Source organism: Nicotiana tabacum, chromosome 18 (assembly GCF_000715075.1).
Source record: "Nicotiana tabacum cultivar K326 chromosome 18, ASM71507v2, whole genome shotgun sequence".
Taxonomy (NCBI): domain Eukaryota; kingdom Viridiplantae; phylum Streptophyta; class Magnoliopsida; order Solanales; family Solanaceae; genus Nicotiana; species Nicotiana tabacum.
Window position 1 is genome coordinate 152605538 of NC_134097.1, and position 7121 is coordinate 152612658.

The 7121-nt window shown below is 36.4% G+C and overlaps 1 pseudogene; it reads left to right on the top strand.

Moving 5' to 3' along the window:
* The first annotated feature begins 1587 nt into the window (after window positions 1–1587).
* On the top strand, window positions 1588–3208 carry LOC107805123 (UDP-glycosyltransferase 92A1-like; annotated as a pseudogene).
* The last annotated feature ends 3913 nt before the right edge of the window (window positions 3209–7121 follow it).

Sequence of the window (7121 nt, forward strand, 5' to 3'; positions counted from 1 at the left end):
TAGTCCGTGCTATTTTGACTTTAAATAAAGCCGAATATGCTTCTGCAACATGTATAGGTCTTTGTTTTAAATTTATCCTACAGCTGCTTCCAAAAAATAGTTGCATATAAACTTAACTATATGGAGCATATTCAGCTTTATACAATACTTGATTGTATTGTATTTAGGCAAAATATATACTTTACTCATCGACCTTATCCCCAAATCTCTCTTACACACCTCTTAAATACGGAAATAATATTACACACCAAAACTTTTAAAGGTATGTCAATTACACACCACTTCGGTGTTTGACCACATCTTCTTAAAGATTGCTCTTACACGCGCTAATCAGCATTTGACACGTGTCAAATCGAGAGAAAAAAATTTGAAAAAAAAACCTCTGCCCCCCCTCCTTAAAACCTCCTCTTCTCATCTTCCCAAAGAAAAAACAGAAAAAAAACCCCTCCCCCCTCCTCCCTTCTCATCTTCCCAACCCCATCATCTTCTCCTCCGCCACCATACTATCACCAACCCTTCCACCGCAAGAACCTTCTTCCCTAACTATAGTTCCAATTCTTTGATGATTTTTAACAAGTTTTAATAACATCCATCACAAATCCTTATACAAATTTCAAATTCAAGCTCAAACCCAAAGCTTCAAACTTGTTAATGGCGTTTTTTAAATTTTATCAAAATTAATTACCTAAGCAAATTTTTACTCAACAATAATCACGAATTCAAACTAATTTTCTAGGTCATGGAATACCAAAATCAACAAGACACAATTAAATTTTTAAATTTTTTCAAAAAGTCAATAATGGTGATTTGTACAATAGCTCCTATATTCTTCTTTGTTTTTTCTTCTTAGTCATGGGGATTGGAGAAACGAAACATAAGGGGTAGATAAAACTAGGATGGGGGTTGGGGAAGAAGACGAAATTTGGGGGGAGGGGGAACACTAGGGTTTAGGGTTGGGGAAGAAGACATGGGTTATATTTGTTTTCTTTAATTTGAAAAGAAAATAGTTAAAAAAAGGGGAAAATAAAAAAATAAAAAACCTAATTTCACGTGAATTTTTTAGTTTTACGCGCCTTTTTATGTGTAATATACGCGTGTGACACATGGAAAAAGAGGTGTGTAATTGACACACTTTTAAAAGTTTTGGTATGTAATACTATTCCCGTATTTAAGAAGTGTGTAAGAGGGATTTGAGTACAAGGTCGATGGGTATAATATGTATTTTGCCTTGTATTTAAACAATACAAGTTTAGATATTTCAACTACTATGTCAATTTCCATACATTATCTTGATCAAGTTGTTATTATTTAAAGAAGAATCAAGTAAGACAAATACCTGCCCAAAATGTTAAACTATATTCTTCATTTTGGAATTGATAGTCTGTTAAGAATATATTCACATGGTTTCCAAAAATCTGTCTTGTATTGAGAATTAAAAAAAGACTTGATAATGATAGCAGATCATAATTCAAGAAATTCAAAGAGATAAAGCTTAAAAACTTACTTCATGGCCTCTATATATCTTAGTCCAAGAACTATACTCAAACTCTCTATATTTTCTCTCTCACACACAGAGCTATAGTTTCTTCTATACACTCTTGTCAATGGCACAAAAAAGAGAAAACATAGTAATGTTTCCATTAATGGCACAAGGCCATTTCATCCCATTTTTAGCATTAGCTCTCAAACTAGAGCAGGAAAAAGGTTATTCCATAACCTTCATCACCACCTCTCTCAATATCATGAAACGCCGACCATCTATTCCACCACATTCCTTCATTCGTCTTCTTGAAATTCCTTACGATTGCACATTCCACGGCCTCCCTCCCAACACTGAATCCACCGAGAATCTGCCACTTTCGCTCTTCATCCGATTCCTCGAATCCACTCCCTCTCTCAAACCAGCCTTCACTAAAATCATGTCCAATCTTTTTCTTGAAGAAAATTGCTCTAGGCCACCACTTTGTGTCATTTCAGACATGTTCTTTTCATGGACAGCTAAAATTGCTCATACATTTGGAATTTTTCATGTTATATTCAATGCTAATGGATGTTTTGGTATGGGGGCTTATCATTCAACTTGGATAAATCTTCCTCGTGTAGGAAAAAAAATTAGATGATGAATATTTTCTTCCTGGTTTCAAAAATTATAAGCTTCTTGTTAAAGAATTGACTGAAGATATTAGAGCCATTACAGGTAACGGTAGATTCAAGGTTTAAACTCAATAGTTCAACTCTTAATATTCTTAGCAACAAAATACATTGTACTATAGAAATTACGAAATGTTAGTGTTTTTTACATTTACTAATTACGTTTTTTACAGAACCTATGCCATTTCCTCAGACCATGTTTCAAGAATGGCTAGAGACCGATGGAATGTTGTTTAATACAGTGGAGGATATGGATTTGATGGGGTTGGATTATTATAAAAAGCAATTCCCTTGTCCAATATGGACAATAGGACCAATTGTTTCATCATTTGGTAGCAAAGCAAGAGCTGGAAAATCATCAGAAGCAGAAAGTATTTCAAAGATTTGTGCAAATTATCTTGACTCCAAATCTCCAAATTCAGTTCTTTATGTAGCATTTGATTCTCAATGTACATTAACAGAGTCACAAACAGAAAACTTAGGCAGAGCACTTGAATCTAGTGGGGTAAATTTCATATGGATAAATAGGAACTCATCAAATATTAATCAATAAAATGAGTGGTTACCAAGAATTAAATATAGAAAAAGGACTTATAGTCCAACAATGGGCACCACAAATGGAGATTTTGTCACATAAATCAATTGGCGGCTTTTTGAGTCATTGTGGATGGAATTCAGTAATGAAAGCTCTTACAAATGGAGTTCCAATTCTTGGATGGCCAATGGGAGTAAAGCAGTCTTTTAATGCAAAGATGTTAGAGGAAGATCTTAAAGTTTGTGTTAGAATAATGGCTAGTGGAGTAGTAATTAGCTCTGATATAAAACATAAGGAGATAGTGAGGAAAATTGAGATTTTATGAAGGAAACATAAGGAAAGGAGATGAGAAAAAGAGCTTTAATGGTGAAAGAGATGATTCACAATGCTTTTATTACTACTAAAGAAGGTTTAAAGGGTTCTTCAATTATAGCCATGGGTGAGTTTCTTAATGCTGCATTTTGTATGAGGAAGAACATTTTTGGATCACCAGAAAAACTATTACATGCATTAATAGTATAACGTTTTTTAAATTAATATTTGTTCTATTTTTTTGTTTATTGTTAATGTAATTCATCAAAAAACCTATTTTTCTTTTCATGTTTTCATTCTTATGATCTGATTTATATATGTGTTATCAAAGGCGCGTTTAAAGCTCGCTTAAGCCCTGAAGTGAGACTCAAAACATGTTGAGCACTTCGCCTCGCTTAGTGGGCGCTTTAGTATCGTCATCAACGCTCTAAGACATACTTTTCCTTGCCAATGTGTGTAATCCTGAAGAGGCGACACGAAACAATTGATATTTCACTTTGTCATAATTGTTTTCAATTTCTTTGTCCATATATTTATTATTCATGATTATAATTATTAGTCTTGGACAATGCATACCTATTTGTATTTTTTTCTCCCTTGCGCCCTTTTTCATTAAAGCCCATACTGTATTTGTGCTTTGCGCTTAATGCCCCAATGGACGCTTAGAGTTTTTCTGCGCTTTTCGCCTTTGATAACACTGATTTGTATTCTTCCAATGATCTGTAACACTGCCTATGTTCAATTCTATAAGGACAAAACTTGGTCTCAGCTGGCAAATATGCCCTCCAACTTTGAGTGTGCACAAGTAGGCACCTTAACTTGTCTTCACTTTGTCAGTTGAATGCTCCAACTTACAAAATGATCATCTAGACACCTTCAAAATTTAAGTGCCATATCAGCATTTGTGTTTACGTGTTCAACTTTATTTAAGTTGAGGTGCCTACTTTGTGCACACTCAAAGTTGGAGGATATACTTGTCAGCTAAGGCCAAGTTTGAGGGCATGTTTATGTATTATGCCAATTATATATCTGGGTTAAGTTTTTCACCAAATAGTAAGTGTAATTGAACATCTCTTTCGGTATTGTTTTGGAACTTGTCATGAATACAACAGACTGCATACCAAATTCAGAGGCAAATCCAAAACTTACCATATTAAAAAATGAATGCAATTGCTATGTATATGAGTCCTTTAATATTTTTGTATATGTATACATGATTAGAGTCGAAACCAATCGGTATAGTTGTAACCATTGAATACCATCTCGAGCCACCTATGACGAAATCGGACCACTTTGAAATTAAGATTCGGATAAACTTGTAAGTCCTTTTAAGAAATTAAGACATTTTCTATTCTTCCTAAGGATAGGATTTCAGAAATAGCCTCACTACCTCCTCGAGGTAGGGGTAAGGTCTGCGTACACACTACCCTCCCCAGACCCCACTAGTGGGATTTTACGGATCGTTGTTGTTGTTCTCTTCTTCCTAAGGATAGAAGACATCCATCAATCTCTACATGTCATTGGAGGACAGACTGTAAATATTTTGCAGTTCTGTTTTCTGTTTTTTCTTCATAACCATTTTGTTAAAAGAAAAAATCTTTTTCATTTCTGAAACCCAATTATTTTGTATTCCTGAAACTAGATAATCATTAAAAAATGATTCTGTCTGCAATGTTATTAATTATCGAGTTCAAGTTTTTATTCTGCTCATAATGTATTAATCTGTCACGATCCGGATTTTTCACTCTCGGGAGTCGTGATGGCTCCTACTCGTGGAAGTTAGGCAAGCCGAGTATTTTAAATTCATTAACTCTTTTACTTAGCCCTTTTTAACAGTTTAAATCAACATGCGATCAACAACGAATATTAACAATAATTAAATACATGCAGAAGACGTAATCTGATAACTTAACCCAAAAACAAGTACGACCATACCAAGTACATCTCTACCCGGAACCGGTGTCATAATATCACGGACCGTCTACGAATACTACATACAATTGTCTGGAAAGAAAGATACAATCTATCTCTGAAATAAATGAAAACAAAATATAAAGATAGAAGAGAACGCCGGGGCCTGCGGACGCCTGCAGGACTACCTCGGGATCTCTGACTGGACTGAAGGCAACCACCCAAAGCTACGGTCCAAAAGCTACCGCTCCGGGATCTGCACACAGTGCGGAGTGTAGTATCAGCACAACCGACCCCATGTGTTGGTAAGTGCATAGCCTAACCCCGGCGAAGTAGTGACGAGGCTAGGACCAGACTACCAGATAAACCTGTGCAGTTATATAATATACAACGGAAAATAAAACAGAAATAAACAAGTAAAGATGGGAGGGGGACATGTTGTGGGGGAATATCATTTACCAACAGTAATTTAAGAGAAAACATAAAGAACAATTTAGAATTCACAGCAAAAGAATAAGGAACTCGTAACCAACCAATAAGAACTTTTATTATCTATTGTGGCGGCGCTCAACCCGATCCAAATCATAAAAACTCTGTTGCAGCATGCAACCCAATCCATATCATTTATCACTGTTGCAGCGTGCAACCCGATCCAGTTATATTATTGTTGCGGTGTGCAATCCGATCCAAACATAATATTGTTGCGGTGTGCAACCCGATCCACATATACAGTTCTATACCAATTCACAAATAGAGTCCCGTCAAGGGATCAATAAAGAAACAACGCTATCCTGGCAAGGGAATCGAGACAGTACAAGTAAATACGTCCCGGCAAGGGAAAAATCAGCAATAACCAAACTTGTTCCAACATCTAACTTCCTCAACTAGCACCACTCAATCATAAGTAATTTCCACGAAAACAATCACAATCCTTGTTCAACACAGAGAATCAACAACTTAGGCATTCATAGTATTTTTAAGAACACAACAATTTCAATTTAAGACTCACGGTCATGCTTGACACCAACGTATAGATACTCGTCACCATGCCTATACGTCGTACTGAACAAGTAACACGTAGCAAATAGGACACAACTCCTAATCCCTCAAGCTAAGGTTAGACCAAACATGTACCTCGAACTTCCACGACCAACTCAAGCCTCAAACACCGCTTTTCCTTTTGAATTTTGCTCCAATTCAATTGTATATAGACATAATCGACTTAATAACATCAATAAATGCTAAATAATTCAATTCCAATGCTTAATTATAGATTTCCTATCATTCTTCCCCAAAAGTAAAAAATCGACCCTGGGGCCGCTTGGTCAAAACACAAGATTCGGACCAAAACCCGATCACTCATTCACCCACAAGCCCGAATATGTAATCAGTTTCGAAATCCACCCCAAAATGAGGTCTAAATTCCAATTATACAAAAAGCTCTAACTCTACCCAAATCCCTAATTTTCTACCCTTAAGAATATGATTTAGGCCTAGAAATCTAATGGGTGTTAATGAAAATTGAAGAAAATGAGTCTAAGATTACATATCTATGAATTTGTGGTGAAGTTCTCTTTCAAAAATTGCCCAATTTGGAGTTTGGAAGAAGAAGTTATGAGTTTTGGGTTAAGTCCCGTATGTGTTCTGTTACTGTTTAAATGACTGGGCAAAATTGGTCTCTGCGATCGCGAACAAGGGTATGCGATCGCATAGGGTAAGGGAGATTGGGCACTGCGATCGCGGACTAGGGATTGCGATCGCATAGAGGAAAAATGGTTCCCTTCCCGGGCTTGGTTTAACCCATTGCGATAGCGGGGAAAGCAATGCAATCGCATAGAACAACTGGTGACCCCCCAGAATTAACTCTACGCGATTGCGGTCGCATAGCACAAAATAGGGCCCCCCAAAATTACACTATGCGATCGCGAACCTTCATATGCGATCTCATAGTACAAAGGAACTGGACACCAGCAAACAGCACAAAACCAGATTTTCTAAGTCTAAAAATACTCCGACACCTATCCGAAACTCACCCGAGCCCTCGGAGCTCCAAACCAAACATGCACACTACCTCAAAAACACCCTATGGACTTACTCGTGCGATCAAATCGCCAAAATAACATCAACAACTACAATTTTAGCATCAAAAGCATGAAATCACTTAAGAACTTCAAATTTTTCAATTTTCTCAAATACGGTCTGATTCACATCA